The sequence below is a fragment of the Pogona vitticeps genome, chromosome 5 (assembly GCF_051106095.1).
Source record: "Pogona vitticeps strain Pit_001003342236 chromosome 5, PviZW2.1, whole genome shotgun sequence".
Lineage (NCBI taxonomy): Eukaryota > Metazoa > Chordata > Lepidosauria > Squamata > Agamidae > Pogona > Pogona vitticeps.
The window spans coordinates 33,384,684-33,409,492 of NC_135787.1; the positions used below are offsets into that span (position 1 = coordinate 33,384,684).

Sequence of the window (24,809 nt, forward strand, 5' to 3'; positions counted from 1 at the left end):
AAGAAAAGCTTCCTTTCGACATGTGTGCAGATGTGATTTACTTTGGATTTTGAAATTAATTCAAGACTTTTTAATTCACATGAGCATTAATAGTGCTTTTACTGTGCTCTTAACCTTGGAGAGTTATGTGTCATAATGACAATTTCAAAGAATAGACAAACTAATTTTCATAACATGCTTGTGATAGATTTAATCATGACTTATTTTGATCCTGCTGTCTAGGGATAAGAACATGATAACAAAGAATAATTCATGAACATGGAACTATGCTAAGACCATCATAAACCCAAGCAACCAAGCTGTAATAACAGTTTATCATCTGGGCTACCTTGTCTCAAATGATTTACGGCATGCATACATTGGTCTCCACTGATCTACAGAATAATATAACCCTACTGGGGAAATGTTTCTATTATTGTTATGCCATAGATTCTAGAACATGGCTGGGAAGCTGCAGCCCAGGGTTAAATTACACTCATATAATGTCCCTATTCAAGTGATCAGTCTCTCTTGTCAGAATTCAACTTCTTCTGAGGGGAGTCTTGCACCTCAATTATTCGTGATCTTCCCCTCTTCTGTTCAGTTGGTTCGTACAGTAGAAAAAAGAGTTCTGAAAGATCAAGTGAGCACTACCCATTTTCTTCACTGTTAAACTGCATGTCAACAATGAGCTGAACCACACATGGCCATCATGGAGCTCTTTCGCATGCTGAGTCATCTCTGACACTCCTTAACTGAAAATAAATGAGCAGCATGGAAGATTTAATATGTGTAAGCCAGCAATAGAGAGAACATACGGAAGACAGTGAACTATATGTTTGTGATGGAGTTTGATTAAGTGTGTAGTTTTAGATTTCATCCTGCTCATTTTGGGCTCTAGTCTACCCATCATTTTAGCTCACCATCCACTAGTGGCTCACCACTAATAAGCAGCCTCCAACTGTTTTTCCCTGAGAAGATATAGTCCTTAGGAAAGGAAATTTCTCCACCATAGATAATATCTGGCAGGACTGCAACTATTCCACTATATTAACTATAGCTGTAAACAATATATACTCTGACAGAATTAACATAATGGCTAAAATCCTGTTGTTTAGGGTGAAATGTCACAGTAGAGTAGGCCCACTGAATTGGTGGAGATGTGGTGAGACAACTCTACTAAAATTCCATTTATTCAGATAGGCCTACTCTAGCTGCAACTTACTACGCTAAAGCAATAAGCCTATTTGAATCATTAAATCGCCACTGATTCAAAGTCTATTCTAGTGTGACTTACTACACAAAGCAACAGGATTTCTGTGAAAAGCTACACACATCTAAGTTGTTTCTTATATCATTTTAGCTTTTAAGCACAAGAACCAATATGCAGTAATCCTTATTTATTTGATAGATTGTGTTTTGTGATTCACACATGCAACTGTTTCAATACTTTTCCTTAAGCTTGTAAAAGAAAAGCTTTGCAATGGCCACATTCTTTATTGACAGTGAAGTAAACGTTTAAATCAAATTATTTTTCTCAGTAACTGTGATATTGTTGGTGGTGTGTATGAATCCCAGAAACAGTGAAAGTTGCTTCTGTCAGCAAGTTACTTGGCATTACCAAGCTAGGACTTAAGAATCTTATGATGATACATATACTTATTGCTGTTTTACTCTTGAAATACATACAAATGTGTTTCTGTGTATCTGCCTCTACCTCCAGGTTGCTCTATCTGTCCTGATGCTAAGGAAGCTGGTCCCAAAAGCAAGGTCTCAGCAGGCTGAAACACAGCCGCCGCCTCTAACTCAGGCACTGAAACATCTTCTGTGATTTGGTTCTGCATAAGGTTGGTTCATCCTCCTTGGAGGACTCATTCAACTGGACCATCACAATATTTCATTATTATTGTCAGTTAGGGGCAACATCATAGAATTCTCACTGGATACTTCCATGTGTCAGAGTCCCCTACCAAAGATAGCTAGGCAGGTCTTCTCTTTTCAATGGTAAGCTAAAACACTTCTGTTTAAGCATGCTTTACAGATGTTTGACTGCTGGGAAGAAGGGTCTTAACAAAATGATGCTGTATTTTTTAAATAGATGAGGTTGCAGTTGATGAGTTTTTTAACTGCTTTCAATATAATAGTGTGTAATGTTGTACAATAATCATATCATAATTTGTTCAAATCATATTTTAGCATTTTAACTTCTATTTGTTTTTCTCTGAACCAGTTTTTGTCTGTTATCTGCTCTTAATTTTGTTAAGTCTGCTCAGCTGGATATGCACAATTCAGATTTGATTACCTACTAACGAGAAAAACAAAATAACTGTAAATTAGTGTCTGAAGTCCCGCTGCTCAGCATAGAAAATTACATTAGAGCAGGCCCATTGATTCAACGGGGATTTGGTGAGTGGATTCCTATGTAATTACCATTAATTCAAATGGGCCTAGTCTAGTTGTGACTTACTATGCTAAGCAACAGGATTTCAGCCAATACTTTTCCTTAGCAAGAAAAGAGGTGAGTACTTCCACTTAGCACAAGAAATTGCTGTGCATATTAACCCAGCAATCTTGGACAAACAAGCTATGGAACAAGAGAATCATCTGATACATATAACAAGCCTGACAGTTAGCCCTCTATTTCTCTTCTTTGTTGAACAGCATGAAAAATATTTGCCTTTCTACTACTACATATCTTTTCTGACAGAATGACCTAAGTGGTTTTGCTCTATATTTTCACTTTTAATCTTGGCAGTTTCAGAAGCAACATGGGATTATTTGCCTCATTTAACCTGCTATACCACACGGCTGGATAATTACTCTACCTTATCTTTGGAACATGCTATGTGTTGGTTAGTAGCCCAAAGAGAATAGCAGACTAGCCAAGATATTTCTCTCATTTGGTGCAGTAATTTCCTCTTTTGTTCTGTAAGGCAGTTAGCCAAAAATCAAAAACTGTTCTGTCACAAAACAAAGAACTTTTCTATGAATGAGGCTGGGGCAAAGTAACAGTGCTGGCATGTTCACATATATGGATCATTGAAACAGTCTCCAGAGACTTGTAATTAATATATGGGTATGTTGGACAATGTTAATTGATTTTTATTTCACAAAATGACCCCCGTATTTGCCAGCTTTTAGGGCACTCCTACCTTCCCATTGGCTTGGCAACACAAAAGGGAATTTGAGGAAATACAATACAGAAAGTAGATTAAATGGTCATTGTTTTGTTCACCTATGTTTGTCTTACTGTTAACTGTGTTTCTTCCAAATAAATGATTTTTTTCTTTAGAGATAAATTCTATTGATAAATATCAATGGTAATTTTCAACAAACGTTCTTAGAACAGAAGCCCAAACTACAATGTTTACTCTGTTCTTTCCCACATTAGAGCACTGCACAATTTAAAGTTATGAATGCATAGGAAATATAGGTAAAATTAAAAACAATTTAAAATCTTAAGAAAATTATTTTTTGATGAGAAGTGGGCTACTTTGAAGGCCACGGGAAAAGGCTAGTTACAGTTTAGTCAACAGCAGCTTATGTATTGTGTCTTGGGATGATTTCTCTATTACTCTATTTAGTCTCTAGGTAAGCATGGTGGATCAATACCTGAGGAGGAGAAACAAGGTAGCTCCACCACCTCGTACCCAATTATGGTGCCTGCTAAGGAAAAACACTGGAGCATTTAAAGAGGAGAATCTCCATTATTCAGGTGCATTAGAAAATTAGATTTTAATGTATATGGAAAGCCTCCACAGAAACTAGACCATCTCTGTATCACCCAACACGGGAGTAGGGCAAAGGAAATTATAACTGACTGGGTAGGATCAGTGTACTGTACCATTGCCTGTTGATTCAACAAACTTCATTGGCCACTGAATAGGACTTAAGTCTTATGGATTCCATTTACTTACTCTGCCTCTGCCTGGATCCTTCCTTTCTCTTTACTTATTCCCTCCATGAATGTCCTTCACTTTCCTCCTGTGCCCCCTGTGCTACCCATTTCATGATGACAGATATGGAGTTTTCTGTGAATGTAATTTACTAAGCATCTTAGGTTTGCTCTGACTTTATGACTTACAATGCTCACCCCTTTACAGAGCTTAATATTACCCATCACCACACTGGTAACCACATTATAGCCATTTTCCCCTAGCTGTCCCATGTATGTCTAAACCATAAAAATTCTGGAACAGACTAGGACATAACTACTTAGGATTATATGGATATCAGCTATGATCATATAGTCATCAGCTCTGCTGTATTATGTATAGCAAGAAGGCTATAGAAAGGTACTCAATAAAAGGTTCAGAAGTGATGTGATGTTTAATTTCACCTCCCAACTTCAGTTCCCATTCAGTGCTCAAGAGAGCCAAGCAGTTACTTGCCAACCTGCAGTGTAGTCATAATGGAAAACACATTAGCCCTGAATCTAACTGGCATTGCCAGCTAGAACAGACCCATTGAATCAGTGGGATTTGCATACATTCAGCAGTTGATTCAGTGGATTTACTCTGCTTGGCACTAGCAATAGGATTTAGGCCTGTAAGTGTTATGGAATTGTTTTTGTCCTTTTATTACTTGCACCTCCTAGCTTCTTTTATAACCATGCAAGTGCTATCAGCGTAAGCACAAAACTATCTCAGTCCAGAGGATAGAAGTACTGGATTTGCAAGCATATGTCTAATTTGGGCTACCATCAAACCTCTTGCTTCATCTACTCTATTGGCTTTTCCAGTGGACCACCACCACAAGAAGACAGGGAGAAGCAAAACTGTAAAACCAAGCTGTTGAAGGTTGAGGTCCTGACCACAGCAAAGCACCTGTCCTGTTTTACTTTTATTTCAATACAACTTTTCTTCCTCCTCCATCCAATCCTGGTAAACTATCCCTTTGTTCAGGGTGATCTCAGGACCCTAATTTGTATTGGATAATGATGAAAGCAAATGCATGCTTATACTTAAATAATTCAAAAATAAATCTAATATTTGTAAGAAAACAACCCCTGTTCTTTTCATTACTTACCAATACTGTTCAAACAAATGTTTAAAATATCATTTGGAATAATGTGGGTACTAACACAACAAAGGCAAGCATATATATTACTGCATGGTGATTTGTCATCATCCCAATAATATTCCTTTAAGCTACGGTACTCTCAGTTTCAGGCATTTTAAATGAAGCAGTAAAATCCCCCCAGGGTTGCAGTCTGATCTAACAAAAGATCAAAGAAGAGTAGATTAGCATACAGTGTAATAATTATGCCAATGATTAGAACTAAAGAAAAATCTAAGGCAATTAGAGGTGGTAACGAAGAGAACAAGCTGCAGAAACTCATAAAATAAAATCCTCATTAGCAGAGTAACATACTTTTGCTTCAGTGGCCCCAGCTAGCAGGCATGCCAGGCTAAATTAATTGACTTACATCCAGAATGAGATGGCAATGCAATGCCTGAAACAGATTTTGGCAAAGAAAGAGTGTGAGCTCCAAGATTTATCATCCATTTGTTCCAAAGGCTGTTCTTTGAAGAGTCTTGTAAACATGATGCTGTCAGATATCAGAGACATCAGAGTCTGCCTTAAATTGTCACACCACTTATTTATTGCCTGTGCTCTGTGAGTAACATAGATCCACAGGTCTACTGTTGTGCCTGAAGGTTAGACTAGGATGTCAGTGCCATGCTGGGAAAAAGAAAAACCTTAAAACTGAATAATGGAACCATTGCAAGCTATGCATAAGAGTTTGGTATGGTATGTATAGCCCATTATGCTACAATCCCTCTTAGAGACATGATATACAGGAATGTTTTTGTTACTGAAACTTTCAGTGTCAGTGACACTTAAGTTAAAGCCTCTGGTATCCTATTGAATATTTCCAACATAGCCCCATCACCATAACTTTTAGCAGTCAGGTGGCACAAGTCAGTACTGTATAGACATTTCTGACTACACACTCAGTCACACAACTAGTGTGCAATAAAATTGCTACAATAATTTCTTAACTATTAGCAATGTTCCACTCAAAGTTACAGTGGAGGTGTTATATTTGCAAGAATAACTAAAAGGATTTCAGTCAACATCCGTTCTGCTGGCTTATAGTGAGCTCTCCATTTTTTTGAAAGACGCTACAGTATTGCCATAAATGATCACCTAGAGCACAACAGCAGATATATTCAAAATAGTTGTTTTTATGATAACTTTGCTTAGCTTCACAGCTATACCATCTAATTTGAATGGAAACTAAGAGTCATTCATTCATTCACTGACTCTGCAGATGACATTAGGGTGACATACATGAAAATTTGAGACAGAAAAAAAATAAACCTCACTTAAAAGCAAAAAATTCAAACCAGTAGGAAATACAACATACTGAAAGGAGAAAATAAAAATCAAAGGAGCATAGGAAACATCAACTTTAGAGTACAAGTGTAAAAAAAGAATCACAAAGAATTAAACAAATGGCAAATTAAACATTTAAGTTTGTAGTAGTAGCAACTAGAGATGGTGACTTTGTATTCATAGGTGAATATGAAGCCCGCTGGCACAGGTGGCTGGCCTGATTATCGCCCTTTCCCAGAACCCCCTGGTCCACTTACAATGCATTGCATGACGTACATGGCCAGCATCATCGTCTGTGCACCAACTTTGGCAGTAGCCCAGTTGTTGCAGCCTCTTCTCCTTGCCCACCTGGCCACTCCAGCAAGAGGGCGGGAGGATGAGCCTCCCTGCTCAGACATGGAGTGGCCAGGGAATCAGGGAGATGGGGCTGTGGCAGCTGGACTGTTGACACAATTGGCACACTGATGATGACAGTGGCCAGGAACACTGTGCACCGTCCTATGAGTGTACTGGTGGGTTCTGGGGTTGGGAGATAATCTGGCTGGCCACCTGTGCTGGCGAGCTTCATATTCATCTACAAATACAAAGTCCCCATCTCTATTAGTAACCCTCTGCTGGAGGACATTGAGATAATGAAATAGTAGAGAAGAAGCATCAATAGCACAGAATAGGCTCAGTAATGAATTCTGATTTGAATTCTCTGCCCCCAAAGTATGAGATTTCCTCAGCCTACATTACAGTCATCTCTCAACTGGCTTTACTACCCCAGCTAATACTATGCAAAGACCAGAATCTGCAGTGCAGTCAATAGTACTTAGACTATCATATCCACAGTCTGAGAAACCTCCATATGACAAAGAGTGATTGGTACTTTGACAAGAATGTCCACCAAACTGGACAGAAAAAGTGCCAGAACTCTCTAAACTACCCTGAAATCTATTAGCTTCTGAGTAGACCCTCCCTCTACAAATGGATATAGTTACTGCAAACCTAATCATCATCATCATCATAATCTTGTTGTTATTGTTGTTCAAAAGCACCAGACACAATCAATCAAAATTCTAAAAACATTGACTGGTACTATATAACAGATACAAGTTTTAACAAAAAACCTAAGTATCTGTTAAATATCAATTTGAGAGTAACAATCCCTTCCACACTGAAGACAAATACAGTCTGTCCCCTGTCCAGCTACCTGATTTTGCTGGACAAGGGTCTCTTCAAAATGGGAGAGGCCATGATGCACTGCCTGCCTCCAGGCTAAACCTTCAGATGTCAAGGTTTCCCATCCGTTGAGGTCCATTCCTAAGGCTTCAGATCCAGCTTGCAGATATCCTTGTATTGCAGCTGTGGTCTCCCTTTGGGGCAATTTCCCTGCACTAATTCTCCATACAGGAGATCTTTTGGAATCTGACCATCAGTCATGCTCACAACATCTTTGTGAATCTAGAGAACATGGTAGCTGCTTTGCCAATTCATTTATCCAGCTTGACATCTAGGGAGAGAGTGTCAGATTGTTGAGCCAAAGTACACAAAGTCATGAACAACCTCAAATTCTTGTGCAGAGATGGTAATAGAGGGAAATGAGTCCACACTCTAGCTCATGACTTGTGTTTTCTTCAGGCTGATTGTTAATCCAAAGTCTTGGCAGGCCTTGCTAAAATGATTCATGAGTTGTTGGAGGTCTTCAGCAGAGTGAGCAACAACAGCTGCATCATCGGCGAACAGGAAGTCCCGCATGCATTTCAGCTGGACTTTGGTCTTCACTCTCAATCTAGAGAGATTAAAGAGCTTTCCGTCTGATCTAGTCTGGAGACCTTCTGTTGCAGTTCCAAAGGCGTGCTTCAGCATGAAAGCAAAAAAAGATCCCAAACAGGGTCAGCGCGAGGACACAGTCCTGTTTCACTCTACTTCAGATGTCAAAGGGATCTGATTTTGAGCCATCAAAAACTACAATGCCCTTCATTTCTTCATGAAAGGACCTGATGATGTTAAGGAGTCAAGGTGGACATCCAGTCTTGGGAAGTATTTTTAAAAGGCTATCCCTGCTAACCAAATCAAAGGACTTTGTGAGATATAGGAAGGCCACAAAGAGTGGCTGTTTTTGTTCCCTCCATTTCTCCTGCAACTGTCTAAGGGAGAATACCATCTCAGTGGTGGATCTATTAGCTCAAAATCCACACTGTGATTCTGGATAGAGTCTGTCTGCAAGCACCTGGAGTCTCTTCAGCACAACACAGGCAAGCAGCTTCCCTACAACATTGAGAAGAGAGATGCTACGGTAGTTATTGCAGTTGTCCCATCTCCTTTGTTCTTATACAATGTGATGATGTTTGCATCCTTCTTGTCCTGTGGTACTCCACCTTCCCTCCAGCAAAGACAAAATATTTCATACAGCTTGGTGGTGATGATCTCTTTAGAGCACTTCAGCACTTCAGTGGGGATGTTATCCTTCCCAAGTGCCTTCCCGGAGGCGAGGGAATCCAAGGCCACTTTTATTTCTGCTAAAGTTGGTTCACTGTCCAGCTCTTCCAAGATAGGCAAGCACTCTGTGTTATTTAGTGCCTCTTTGGTTACTACATTCTCCCTGGAATATAGCTCAGAGTAGTGCAGAGTATCCAATCTTTGGATATATGCCCTATAATCAGCACCAGCCAGGAGCCGGACTGCATCATTTTGAACCAATTGAAGTTTTTAAACACTCTTCAAAGGCAGCCCCATGTAGAGCACATTACAGTCATCCAGCCAGGATGTTAACTAAGGCATATGTCACTCAGGCCAGATTGGATATTTCAAGGACCAAGTGCAGTTGGTGTACCAACTTTAACTGTGCAAATACACTCTTGGCCACTGCTGAAACCTGTGCATTCAAGCTCAGGGTTGAGTCCAGAGCACTCCCAAGCTATGGACCTGACTTTTCAGGGGGAGTATAACCCCATCCAGTTCAGGGTGGATCTCTATCCTGATTTGCCTTGTGACTGACCAGGAGCACCACTGTCTTGTCTGGATTAATTTTCAGTTTGTTAACCTTCATCCAGTCCATCACCAACAAAAAACACTGGTTCAAGCACAGAACAGCTTCCTTGGAATCAGATGGGAAGGAAAAACAGAGTTGTCATCAGCATTCTGTTGGCACCAAACCCCAACACTTCAGAGAACTTCTCCCACTGGTTTCATGTAGATGTTGAATAACATGGGGGACAGGACTGAGCCCTGAAGGACACAACAGACCAGGGTGTTGAACAGGATTCCCCCAACACTACCTTCTGAGTTCGGCCACCCAGAAAAGATTGGAACCATTGTAAAACTGCTGATTTCTGTTTATCGGTAATTTTTATATTACATATTTATTAATTAAACTAGAAATATGACTGGAAGAGAAGTAAATAACCAATGAATTTAAATAGAAAACGCAAAATCCTTCTACTATGGGAAATCTTTTTAGGATGACCAGCTTCCTGGAGCTGAGCACACTGCAGCCCTGTTTTTAAGCCATGCAGCTCTGCAATCATAAGCAGACACATAATATCAGCCGTTTGCCTCACTTGCTGGTTTACTTGGCCTGCATAAATAGTCATGCGGTGGATTCACACTGTTCTTCCAGTTACAGCAGATCCTTTTCAGTGACAGATCTTCAGGCGCCCTGCGGCTTGCGATAATGAGAAACATGAGTTCCAAATCAAGGCATCAAAAGAATGATTTTCTTAGAACATTATTGCGTAAAAGAGCTCTAAAGCTGGGTTGCTTTTTTTTTCCTATGGCTTTTTTTTTCTTAGATAAGCCCAGCAGAAATCACAATCTTTCTCATTAACTTGATGTTACATTTTAAATCTCCATGTTCCACTCTGTATGAACCTAAATAGCATTGTCTATAATTTGAGTATGGATAAAAGCTTTTCCCCACAACGACTGGCTCTGCTCAGTCTGACATCCTATTTCTACCAACATGGTACTGAACAATTGCTTAGATCCTCTTCAGTAACATTTGTGGGTGATCCAACTAGCATTCAAGTAAATTTCTTTATGACTTGAACAGAGCTTATACTGTATATGGGGATGGCTCCAACCCAATCCCTGATTTCAAGCGCTGCCTCTGATTTTTACTTTTTGGGGGTGGGGTCTGTCTCTTCAGCAAAATCTCACCTCCCTTTTCCCTAATAAGATGGCTTTAAGCAGTTGTTGAATTAAGGTGGCTATCCATTACTTACAATAGCACTGCTAAACCCTAAGCTACCTATGTCAGCTGCTATGGTGGAGAACGACAACATGAATTTACAGACTATATGGCACATCCAACATCTGTTCACTTCATAACTGATTCTTGTTGGAGGGAAAGCCTCCCTTTGTGCTTCTCTCTTGAATGTGATCACACAGCAAGAAACATTTTTCATTGAGAAAGTACATGGGAATTACGTGCCTTTGACTGAGTTATGCGTTTATTATTTAGGTGGTTGTTCCACCCCTTTGAATGCCTTTCCTGCTTCCAAGCCCAAAGTACAACATGTGTCTTAAGCTCTTGGATGCCTGTTGCTTTGAGCATCACTTGGATTCTGACTGTGCTTCTCTTTGGCCCCACATTCCCATCACACAAAATGCCTACATTTTGCATTCTCCAGTTACATTCATTTGGACATTTTAACGTAAGGGTTTTGAACCAATTTCTGAATGGCTTTCTGCCCTGCATTTGTGAATTATGGTTAAGAAATGTTCTCCAGCTTTGAGCTATATTAATGTTTTTTATAACCGTAAAGAGCAGCAGCACAGCAAAGTGTATAGAACAAGTACTATACCATACCTCCTCAGTGCTGGCAGATGCAGAGGAAGTATCCAAACAGTCTTCGAGAGATGAGTCACACTTCGTTTCATGAAATTGTTGGCAAGAGGTAAAAGCCGCACTGCAATGAGCATAGAAGAGACTTATAGCGTTTTAGCAGAACTTGCAAATAAACTGGCTTTGATCTGAAGCCCTTGATTCCACACACAGAAATCTAAATGTATCTCAAAGGCTTTGATCATAGTTTTAGCTGATAACAGTTGTCAAGCAAAGGTGTCAAAAAGGAACTGTTCGGGGGGGTGTATTGTGTTGGATTGAGAGCTTTAATTTTGTAGCAGACATTTCTGGTGTACATGTGGATTTCTTCTGCTCAAACCTTGTGCTTGCAGCTATTACACACAAATAGACCATAATGTCATGGTGTGTGGTACTGAGCATTTTCCAAAATGGAAAGAGAAAACAGGGGTCTGTTGAGCTATTGGGGGATCTATTTATTTATTTAAATTTTACCCCACCCATCTAATGGGCCTGGCCACCACTCCAGATGGCTTACAATTAGGAAATCAACATATACATTGAGTAAAAGCCAATAACAGTATAAATTATAACATTCAACAGAAAACTTTCCAAAGTGTAACTAGATAAAAAATTCTACACTAAAATAAAAGATGGTGGCAAAACTGCAGGTCATAGAGAAGATGGCAGGAAAATGTCTCTAGTATCTTTTGTCTCTGTGAGGCTAAGGTTATACATACAAAAAGACAGGCTGAGTGCTCCAAAAGATACAAACAAGTTATCCAATGCTTCTCCATTTAATAGTCTTTGCAACAAGAAAGCAACTGTCAGAGCTTTTAAATTTGTTCTCTTTACAGAAATTCACAAAAGTCAGTTTTGCACATGGATAAATTGCTTCTGCGAACAAAGGGAAATGTTTATTTTCTGTTTGCACTTCTTCATTGAATGCATAATAAACCTGATCAGGAGTTATATCTCTAGGCACGACTGTTTCATAGCATGATGGATACCATTATATGAGATCTCGTAGTGCTTAAGCTCCTTGAGAGTAATGGGAGAGATGACTCCCAACACTTGCATTCTATTAATTTACCACAATCATAGATATAACTTAGTCAATTAAATAAAAGCCAACATTCTGAAAGCAAGGAAGTACGGTCAGCCCACAAAGCCATGCATGATTCTGTTTTCACAGGAGAAAAAAAAACAACTTTGTATTCAAGATTTACTTGTTTTTAAGCCCACTAATTGAGCTAAATCTGATTCTTCCCATTGCCTGATCCCTCCATATGCTTAGGCTGATCTAGTCATGATCTTCAGGGACTGCCAACTTGGAACATCCCTTGGACTTTGACAGCTGGCAGATGTGATCAATCACATCATAAAATTCTGCATCTCAGCAAAAACAAATTTGGCGTCTTCTGAGCAAAACAGTCTGTTAAACAGCTTAAAGCCTGAATCAATGCAAATGTTCTGAAAACAACCTCATATTTATGACTTTGTAGGCTGTAGAGTGTGTGTAGGGTAGAATTGTTTCTCCCACAATTCTCATTTGCTCACTGTTAAAGCAGGGATATCACCTACATTTCATCAAAAAGATGGATCGTGTTTTTGCATCAGTACCTACAAGTAATTGCAGAGAAGGATAAACATGAAACTGGAATGTCATTAATTAGCAACCATTTGCCACTATGACTTACTCCAAAATAAAATCCCAATAGGATTTTGGCCACTGCTTATCAATATCCCATAATGAGATTTTCCTCCTTGTAGTCAGAACACCATGATATCACAGCAGCTGAGCCAATCACAAAGGAGTTTTGCTACTCTATGTTTTATTAAACAAATTAGCCATAGGATGTGAAAGATGCACCTTGACCATTTGAGACCTCAAGGTGTGGTTAATAAACAACTTATTTTCTCTACGTCCCTGGATTTCAGATTTTCTTGGTTTTGGGATCCTACAATATGATTATGAAGCTAAAGACTGAAGAATTTAGTACTCAGTAAATACCAACCAGTTTGTATTAGCAGCACAATATCATACACTGCATAAGAAGCCATTGCTGATGGAAGGGTATTATTTTTAAGACTTCAGCTGTCCCATTTTTATTTAAAAGTAATTTTGAAAATAAAATCTACAGGACTCCTATTCAAGCATGATCAAAATTAGTACAGCAAACATATGAGGAGGGAATGAACTAGTTCAGTTCTTCTCCATCTCAAATTGTGTTGTCCTCTTAAGCACAGATGGTAACAATCTCTATGGGAGAACCTCTTGCATCCATGGGGTCATTTTAAATGAATTATGACTATAGAAAATTAGGATTAGAGACCAGATATAAATTTGACCTGATAATTTTTTTCTCAAGCCTAATCTTTAATCAACAAACAAGGTTATTTTGTATTTCAATAGTTTCCTAACACTCCTGTCTCTGTATCTCTTGAAAACATACACAAGGGCATCTGTGGATGCCCTTTTCAAATTTTCCAGGATAATCATTCTGTGATTAGTAATACATGACCAGTTGTGCCACCAGAGGAAGACTCAGTGCATGAGGGAGAAAAGGGGAAGACAGTTCACATTGCTTGTGTGATTCCTTTTACATAATCATGTATTGTAAGCCAAACAGATTCTAACCCCTGTATATTATTTAACCAAGTTACTGCTGAATTAGGGATGTGGTGGTGCTGCGGGCTAAACCACAGAAGCCTTTGTATGCTGCAGGGTCAGAAGACCAGCAGTCGTAAGATTGAATCCACGCAACGGAGTGAGCTCCCGTCGCTTTGTCCCAGCTCCTCGCCAGCCTAGCAGTTCAAAAACATGTAAATGCGAGTAGATAAATAGGTACCATCTCGGTGGGAAGATAAACAGCATTCCAGGTCTAAGTCGCGCTGGCCATGTGACAACGGAAACTGTCTTCGGATAAACGCTGGCTCTACAGCTTGGAAACAGGGACGAGCACCGCCCCCCAGAGTTGAACACGACTGACTAAATGTCAAGGGGAACCTTTACCTTTACCTACAGCTGAATTAGAGTTGACTCTTTTTTCCCCTAAAAAGTTCCCTATCATGACAGACAGTACATTATTTTCTTCATCCTAGGAGAATGTACAGTAGACCTCTTCAATTTAGCTGATGTGGGTAGGCTAGATTTAATTTTGGTTCCTTTCTGTATAATTTACCAAAACTGCAAATTTCTTCATATATACAGTTTTTTAAAAAACCATATACATGAAAAAGCTAATAGATTTTTTTTCATTCTCAGTGATGGTAGGCTACAATGAAACTTTATAGAATAAGGTCTCAAACTTGCTTCATCTATATCCAGTACAAAGAACAAACTAAGGATCCAAAGACTTTATTGAACATATCTTTACTGTGTTATTAAACATATAATCCTGTACACACTTACCTGGAGGTAGGTCCCATTGAATTCCCATGCTATTACTACATTTCTTTCATCTGGTTCCAAGACATACACCTAGAGTCAAACAAAATCATATATTTTATTCTACTTTGGGCTTTTGGGGGGGGGGGTTGTTTATCAGAAGTGAAACCCAAAGTAGTAGAAGATAGTTGCTATGGCTCATTATTTTCCTTGCCTATATATCTTGCGCTATGTGTGATTTGTTTCATAATTGGCAATAAGAAGGTAAACACAGCCTTAAAATGCAAATGTGATGGCTGAGACAAGTAACTCTAAAAATCTAACTCTGGGAATGCAAATGAGTTAATTTTAGGGTATAATGTTTTCCCCTTAACATCAGACTTTATCCCATAAGGAGTTGTTTTGCTTTAACCAAAAATATGCAACTCTGTATATGAGATGAAGGCAATTTAGGTAACTGCCCAGAATGGCTACTGTTAAGTAACTGTTGGTGGAGAATTAAATACAGTGGCAGGATAGTCCTGCTTCTTTGTTCCCCAACTGCTATACAGTCTACGGCAGGCCCCTAAATGATTATACATTTAGCAATAATTTTGTATAATCAAACAAAGGGTTTATTTATTGATATGGAATGTGCTGCCAGAAAAATGTGGAATTTGGTGCCACCAGATGTGGTGACAGCTCCTAGTTGTGGGCTTCCCACGAGGCATCTGTTTGACCACAGGTTGTTAAAATAGATAGGTGTTCTACAGAGCTTTAAAAAAAAGTTCCCTTTTTTGGACTATATTTCATAGAATCCCCCAGTTAGCATGGCTACTGAAAATTATAGGACTTGTAATCCAAAGGATAATTTTCAATACTGTGACGTTCAGTCTGATCCAGAAGGATTCCTCTTGTGTTTTCATTCATGACTTTCTTTTTCTTAAATGCAAGATTAGTTGCATTGGCTGTAAGACAAATTCAAAAATCTCTTGTGAAGGTAAAATCTTTATTAGATAAGAAGAAAGGGCTAAAATATTGTCTTTCTAGATTTCTTTCTGACATTCTTTTTGTTGTTTCTGTTTGTACCTCTATCAACCAATGTTCTGTGTCTCCCTGGACAGTCCCAGCTTAACAAGCATATGTTTACAATTTGCTTCTCTGATATAAAGGGATACATTGCCACACCTTTTTGAGTACAAAAACCCCACCCTTTTAAAGTATGAAAAACCACACATCAAGGCCAGATGGCTACATAATGAATAATGTATTTTTCCATGCCAAAAGGTGCACTTTATTTAAGTCAATATAAAACTTTTTGAGGGAAGAAAAGTGCACCGAAACTCAAGTGCACTCAACAGATTCATATAAATGTAGGATGGAGACCATTAAACTGACACTTGTGGTACAGTAAGTTTTTTTAACCACTTCTCCAGGATATGTGGATATAGTATATGCCGCATGTTTAGGAAGCCACAGTTACCACAAACAAAATTACAGGTTTCTATAGAGAAAGAGTGAGGCAAAAGAAACAAAAGGCTCTGCATATGTGGTCACAAAAGTTTTGACATTTGATTTCTCAGTTTCCCTCAAGCAACCCAAAGATACTTCTCTGAGGAGAATGAGCAAGAGATTTTCACATAATTTTGTTCTGTCATGCTACAAAGACTACAATAGGAATTCATCCCAATCAAATACACAGTCAAGGGCCAGGTATGGCAAATTAGTCATGTCCTCCAGCCTGCTGGGTGCTTTCTAAATTCCTTGTATTTGTTACACAAAGTCTTAAGGATGCACTTTGGACAGCTTAGATCTAAATCAAGCTAACTTAGCAAGGGAAGATTCTGAAAATACACTTTGTGTGGGACTCATTAACATTCTTTCCATGTATACTGGATACTTTCCATACTAGAGAAGGGAAGGCAGTACCTAATGTGATCAGTTAATTCTATGCACACACCAGAAATGAGAAAAGATGGGTAACAGATAAATTGGGGCCACAGTTTCTTGAACAACTCAAAGCAAAATCTGCAACACTGACTTTTCAGAGATATTGTGCTAATTGTGGGCCTACTGAACAATTCATCTTACTTGTAGGTGACACAAGCCACCAGGCCTATGGGTTAGATATGAATGTTCCCTACACCTTGCCCAGATACCACATCTTTATCAAGTGTTCAGGGAAGACTTCCCACCTTAGTCTTGCTCTCTCCATGTCCCACAGCTACAGATGAGAATATCCAGTATTCGTCTCAAAGAGAACCCATATTTCATCCCCAGAAGTTCAGGCATGAAATTTGGTGGCTCAGCAGTCTTCCTTCAAATTACAAATTTCCCCTAGTGGTCCCCAAACCCTCACCGGACATGTATTACCCTCCCAGCCCAGTTTAAGCTATTGTGGTAACATATTAGAGCAGGTACTGTACAGTGAATTGGACTGCCAGCCCCACTGTGCCCCAGAGGAGGTAAGTCATCTGAGATTGCCTGGAGCATTTGTGGTTGATGAGATTACATTCCCTGCCACCTGTGTGGCCTGGGACATGCTGCACAGTTCCAGAGAACTACAAGAAGAAGAAGAAGAAGAAGAAGAAGAAGAAGAAGAAGAAGAAGAAGAAGAAGAAGAAGATGATGATGATGATGATGATGATGATGATGATGCCTAGAAAACCTTGGGAGGGTCACTATTATTTGAAATCGACTTCTGGCAGATAATAATGATGACCATATGAACTGTCCGCTTAACTGTATCTCAAATCATAGTGTGGAGTAGGCAAATGAGAAACAAATCTGCTCTGCTTATATATCACCAAGAAGACTTGAGAGAGGAAATCTTCACACCGAGGGCAAGATGTTACCCACAGAGGTTTCCTATTTGGGTCACAAATTTCTACTGTTATTTCTGATCAGTGATTGGAGATGGGAGACAATAAATGCTTTAATGTTTCTCTTTAAAGGCTAAGTCATTGTCAGGCTCAGGTGGGGGCAGCAATGTTATATAAGGAGACTTTCTTCCAACTCTTTTGCCTTCTAGGGACTCAGTTAAGAAAAGCAGGTCTCCGTAAGAAGTATGCATCATTACAAGTATGAATGAATATATGTGTGTAGTCCTAGTTTAATTTAAAAAGATGAATTGAACTGGTGTTTCTCATCCTGCTCTGTGTACATAATATTAAAATCCAAAGGGATCATTCTCCTATTTAGCCATTTAAAAAATGAACCAAGTTCGTGACTCCAGTTTGAAAGTCCATAGACTACTGTAGATGGGCCAACACCACCACAAAGCTTTCCAAGCCACAGTCTAATGTATTATTGGAAAATGAAAAATATTTATCAACTTCACATTGCATAAGATTCCACCCACAAGGGCTTCATTTGTCAAAGGCTAGTTTTGCTCCCAATTCCACTCTTTGCCTCATAACAGTTGACTTCCTAGCCCCAGATGTATTCCATGAACACAGAACAGAATCATTCATTTTCTTCATCAAATGCATCACAATTTACCCATTCAATATGTATGTATCACAAGGGGACAGAGTTTGGGGCTAGGGGAGAGAAAGGTCTAAAGGATGAATGAAAGAAATATTAAGGATTACGTATTTAATTTTGAAAGAAGTTCAGTCTTGTCTTTCACAGTTCCCCTCAACCCCAGCAAATTGAAGCAGTTTTCTCTTGTAATTGCTTGTGTAACCTAATATCCATAAAACACCCGCCTCCATCTTTATTAAATTTTAAAGCTGGCTGAGAAAGTGCTTTGCTCAACCATTGTTGATGGGTGGAACTAATGTCCCATTTGCCAGATACCACTTACGGCTCCTCCCCACCACAGCAGCAGACATATGACTAGACACTGTAAAGAAAGAATACTTCACAGTGGTTTTAATAGTTATGGCTCAGCCTTGCTTTCACTTCTACCATGGTAAACCAGCAAACTCTGGCTACACCCTTTATTTCAGGTATTGAGTTACACAATTTCTTCTATCTTACTTCATAAGGAGTTCTGTAGGAAACCATGGGGATGTTCTGTGCTTTCCCCAGTAATTTTGTTTGTGCAATCTCAAGGGAGCAACAGGAATCAGAGGTAAGAGGCTCCCATTCAACATCATTTCTTTCCAACCTTTTAGGCAATACATAGAAAGATTCAGATTAAAGAATCTTGTAACCAACACCTCTCTTTACTTTTGGTGTTCAACTTACTAGCTTCAGTTGAAAGATATTACACCTAAAACATGAGAGCAGGGACAGAAAATACATTTTAGGGCTACGATTGTTTTATGACCTTATAAAATTGCTAATCATCAGCCATGGTAATCAGCCAGTCTACCCTACCAGGTCTGGACCAGCCACTGATCTTACCTGCTTATCCGTGAGATACAATCATAGTTGAAAACCTACTACATTATGTTCTGTGTTTCCATATTTTTTAAAAAAAAAACCCTCAGCTCTTCTTTTAAAGGGATACGGCCATTTCATCAAATGTTGATTTAAAATAAATGAATGAATGAAAAGATAGACAACATGCTAATTTTTGGTGGCAGAATTTGCTTTTGAAATGGCTGAATTAGAAAATATTTTATAGATTGGAATCATTTGGATGCAGTCTTAATGAATTGCTTTGATGCAGCTTTGATGGATTTCTTTCTCCATTTTTAGTACAGTGATAGTTTGGGCTGTACAAATAAACCTGAATGGCACTGTATTAAATTAACTTATTTCTCTCTCCTAAAGAAAGCACCTATATTTTTGATGCTGTAAGAAGTTGTTTTAGGAAACAGACAACATACAGTTGATTTATCATGGTAATGGAAAAGACAAAGCTTGCAAAGAAACATTACAACAACAGAAAGCTAGGATTGGCTTGGCTTGAGATATGGACTAGTCATTTCAGTGGCAGAGACACAGAATCAATGCACTTTGTTTAACAAAAACAGATGAGCAGAGATCACAAAAGACAACAAATGGATATGCACATTTATTATTGTTTGAAGCCTCATCCCACCACCAGCATTCTCCTGTGAAGTGCCCTCGCCACTGATGCCACCACAGCTTATGCAGGTCACTGGGTACCTTCTGGTCTGAGTGGCAGGACAGTTCACACTGCCATTTTTGATGGAGGTACCTCTCTTGCTCAGACCCAGGGTGGTCCCTGCCATATATGCAGACAAAAGTCTGTAAAGGATTCATACTCACATACGACTGGATGTCGCTGGTGCTCTGCACGACTGGGAACTTGATACAATTGCAAAGCAGTGCAGTCATTAACAATTTTTTTCAGACTTTTGGAAATGTGTCAAAATTTCAGTGACTAAGCCAGTGTGACAATGACAGAATGTGGAGAAACACAGGAGTAGACCCAATGGTACTGTTTTGCTCACTTATGAATGGATAGAGAAGAAATTCTCAGTGAGCAGGAAACTTGATCCAGTCAAGCAACTACATCAAGAGTTAGTTTTGTGCTGTGTTTTAATCAGTGTGTGAGTAAACACACACACACACACACAGAAAGAGAGAGAGAGGGAGAGAGGGAGAGAAACAATCTCAAAATGAGCATGTACCACAATCTATAAATACTTGGGAAATCAAAAAAGGAAGAACAGAGTAGATTGGTATTGCTTTGTGCACAAGGCAATCACACAGCAGCAGCAGCAAAAACAACAACAGCAACATGAAGATGGGGAGAAGTTTGGGAGACAAGAACTTTGGAAATATCTCATAGACCTGCTGGATAGCTCAGTGGTTTAAGAAATTGGCTGTGGAGCCAGAAGTTGGGCATTTGATTCTCCACTGCACCTCGTTGACAGGAGCGGGACTTGATGATTCATAGGGTCCATTCCATCTCTGCAGTTCTAAGATTATTATTATTTCCCCTATGTAAGTAGTTAAGGGAAGTAAAACAATGTAATATAGCTATTTATTTATTTGTTTATTTATTTGTTTGTTTGTTTATTTATTTGATAGATAGATAGATAGATAGATAGATAGATAGATAGATAGATAGATAGATAGATAGATAGATAGATAGATAGATAGATAGATAGATAGATAGATAGATAGATAGATAGATAGATAGATAGATAGATAGATATAGCAGTTAAGTCATGGTGACAAATATGACCTTTCAGATGTTGTTGGACTACAGCTCCCACAATCCCTCACTATTACCTATGTTGGCTACCTGATGGGAGTTGCAGGCCAAAAAAATCTGGAGGTCCACAGTCACCCACGCATGGGTTAGATGTTTAGTTAAATGCTCATGAGCTTCAACCATTGAGTTACCTTGATTCACGCAGACCTTTGCCTGGTAGGGTTGTTGTGAAGATAACAGTGGAAAGGAACCCTAGATGCCACCCTGAGTGCCTGGAAAGAAGGATGGGATGTGAACGAAATAAATACATTATTAGTTCAGTTTTTTGTTTTTTAAGCAGGCTGCTTACAACTCTTCTCTTCTAGTCTTCTAGCTAGAATGGGTGCCTTTGTATGGTAAAGCAATGAAGTTAAATCACTTTGTCAGGAAAACCTGTAAAGGTCATGCATTAAAATATCTCATTATATTTGTACCATACTGTAAATCAGAGAGCACACTGCTTAAATTGATGGCGCTTCAAGACTATAATGAGTGGGATTGAAATCTGGCCTGCTATATGTTCTGGAACATTGACAGTAGTTACCTGAAAGTCAATAGGGCCATTCATGTGCGTAAAATGAAGGCTGTGTGTGCAAATGTCCCACACATGGGATAATATATTTAAATGCTCTCAGTGAACAAATCTAACAGTTGGTTTGATAGTTCAAAATGTAACCAATGCGAAAGTAACAAAACCAAACTCTTGGTCATTTTAGCAAAAGTTTTAAAAAATCCAGGAACATTTTAGTACATTAGGCAACAGAGGCTAAGTTGGTGTTGGTTTTTGTGTTGGTTTTTATTTCTTTATAATTGATTTACCATATGAGTTGCATAACTGTTTATTTAAGTAATTGGGCTTTCATTTTATGTCTCAGCTGTTGCAAGCTTGGCTTCTTGCTTGTAGCTGTTCCTTCAAGTGCTACACAATGTTTATCACAATCTTTTTCCTAGCTCAGAAACAAATGGAATAATCATTTGAAAGTCTGATGCCAAAAGCCATCATTTCCTGTAATAAGAGGCACAATTTGCCCATTAGCACCACAGTAAACCTATCTAACACATTTATGCAGTATGCCATGAAAAGGATTAATTTTGTTGTCAGCTCATTGAATCAAATAGCTTTCTTGGCAAAGGGGCACAGATTAATTTGTTGCCATTATTCATGTTCTGCATTTAGGGGCACTAAATATTTTACCCTAAAGACATTTGCTCCTAAAATTGAGCTTTTTAAGAAGATCAACTGCTTTTCAAATATATATATATATATTGTAGTCTCCTGCTGCAAATTAACAGAGTTGGGGGTTTCAGCCATGTACACCTCACTATCTTTTCCCTTCAAATACAGTTCTAATGCAGAGCTGACCCATGACCTTTTCCATCAACAAACCAAAGATTACTTTAAAAGTAAATACACAACTGAGCATGGAGGTCTACTGAAATTTAGTGACCTATGTTAGGTCCAACATTTCAGCAAAACAAAGATTATGGCTACACAGATTATGTCCTTCATGATCACTGATAAAATACAGCCAGGAAATGTACCCATTCTTGCATTAGTTCTGAAAGGCAATAGGGATAACCCACCAAAAATATTATCAAGTTCTGAGTCAGCAAGCAGTATACTCTGCTTTCATGTAATGTATCAAAGCAGAATGGATGTCAAGTTCCGTGTGATTAGGGTGAGGCATCTGTTTTGAAACAAAAAAAAAGCAGCACATCATCTTTCTGTGGCTTTGTTTACAACTTTGTAAACAAGCCCAAAATACTGGATTCCTTATTCTTGTTTGCCATTTAAAGAAGCAAAATGGCTAAAGAAGCTACCCAAGGCAAAGCTTGGCATCAATACTTTGTTTTAATTTTCTTCTCTTAGAAATCCAATTCTCCAGATGTGTCTAACTAAATTACAGAGCCATGAGACTGTTTCCTTCTGTAAAAAAATTAAATAAATATAAGGAATAAGGACTATTTAAAATACATGCATTTTCAAATATTCTGCTGAAAATACTTGAGCATTAAAGCCAAAACTACCTCCTTCTCTTTTTTTTATTCAGCCCATGCATTACAAGCCAAGATAATTTTAATTCCACTTGAACACTTTCCTTAGTGTTTCCATCTGTAACATAAAGAAACCTTATTCATAAGAAATTACTCCCTTTAACTTGTTCTTTAATTTACTCATGCATGGCTTTGATATGGAAAACAGGAACAGAACTACTGAAAGATTACCATGTAGTTTAGACTAGCTAGTGGAGATATTTTCCTATTTCTTCCAAGAATTCTGACGAACTCAGCTGGAAAGTTGAAACAAAAATAATCAGATCAGGTTTTTTTTCCCTGTACATGTTGCCCTTTGTTTCCCACAAAATGGTGGTGGATCTTTGGTAGCCATGGAGAAAACACAAGCTGTATGCCCAGGCATTTCTCTCTTTCCTGACACTTCCAAGCACTGTTGCCACCAAGATAAACATACTACCAAAATTTAGCAGTGTTGCATAAGGGACCTATCCCATCGCTTCCCTTCCCTTCTGCCCAGCTCTGACACACTGCTGCACTTAAAAGTATCCCTATAGTTGCCGGTCCTTAATCTACAACCACTGAAAATTGTTCCTCTCCTGTAATCCAAACTGGAGAAGAGAGTCCATGTGTCTGTTATTGAGAGAGTATTGTTAAGCTCTCATCTTCAGAGGCCCTTCTTTAGATACCCAACTTCAATACCTGTAAAGTTGACAGGCAATAGAAAATTTGTCTTCTCAGTGGTGGCCTCTACCTACAGAATCTCCCCGCAAGAAATTTACAGCTGGCTTAATCTATAGTTAGTTCTTCCAAGGCTTTGAAAATGTACTTTTTCTCACTGGCTTTCAACTGGAAGTGATTTATAGTATTTACAATGAAAAGTACAAAAATATTTTTTAGCGAACAGGTCACATTGCATTAATATTGGAAACAGAAATATTCGATTGAAGGCAGGAGTTTTCTAATGCTTCTCTAGTCTTGCCAAAGAGAAATACAAAAGTTCTTGATTTCACTTTCCAACTGCAGTGTCTTTTTAACTTTGTATAGTATCTCCTATCAGTGACTATCCTGTCCTTTTCTAGAATATGATTCAGGCTATCTCTAGATTGGCTCATGGCAGAACAGTCTCTGATTTTGATATCTGGATAAAAACCAGATCAGATGGCATTCACACATACTTACGTGCTTCACAGAGAGCCTGCAAGCAAAATTGAGTTAGAGAGCTCACCGTCGATCAAGGAATCATTTGAGACTCTGTTGAACTTCCAGTGATGTCATTGGCAGTGTGACAAGATCCTAATTTTGGAATTGTTTCTGAAGGTGGGACATCTATTTTCCATTGGGGTTGAAACAGATGAGTTTCCCAAGCCCAGGTCTGCATCCAGCCAGGACATCACTAATGCTTAGACTCTGGAGAAATTGTCTTTGTGTGTAAATTAGGAGACTCCCATTGATTCATCCGAGAGCTCTATAGAAGTTCAAGGGGAAGATAAATTAATGTCCATTGCAGATGAGCAGTTCTCTCACAATCACAAACAGCATCTGTTTCAGAGCTGCAGGCTACAGTGCGGGCTTCATCTCACAGCTACAGTAACAAGTTTTTTTAAGCTAATTCATAATGTCTTCATCTCATCATCACTGTTTAAGATGGAGCCATAAATAAATAAATAAATAAATAAATAAATAAATAAATAAATAAATAAATAAATAAATAAATAAATAAATAAATTTAAAACTGCAGAACTGGAAGGGACTGCATGGATCACCAAGTCCAGCCTCTGTCAAAGAAGCACAGTGGAGAATCCAACACCCAACCTCTCTCTACACAGCCAGATGCTTAAACCACAGAGCTATAAATTGCAAACAGTTGCAGTTATTGTACAGGTCTTGCATCATGCCATCTGAACCTGAACTTCTACTCTGACAAGTCCTCTTTCTTTTATTCTTTGTAGTGGGGGAACTGCTTGCCAGCAACTTTAAACTTCAACATCAAAAAAAGAAGAATTACACCTTTCCTGATCCTTCAGACCATTTTACAAACACTTTCAAATTTCAAGCATAATAAACCTGTCAGAGTCCATCTCACCCACTCTGTTTTTCACTGTTCTTACTCGCAGTTCTGAGACTCAGACTTCTATGGTGCAGCTCCCATAAGCTTGTCTAAGTCCTGACTCAAATGTTCTCCTGACAATGTG

General features: G+C 38.7%; 1 long non-coding RNA gene across 1 annotated transcript in view; it reads left to right on the forward strand.

The window, feature by feature from the left end:
* The window catches only part of LOC144583235 (uncharacterized), a 58,168-nt gene extending 33,825 nt beyond the window's left edge, over positions 1–24,343 (forward strand). The window contains exon 2 of the long non-coding RNA XR_013536929.1: positions 1,703–24,343. This is a non-coding gene — a long non-coding RNA (uncharacterized LOC144583235). The remainder of the gene's footprint in view (positions 1–1,702) is intronic.
* The last annotated feature ends 466 nt before the right edge of the window (positions 24,344–24,809 follow it).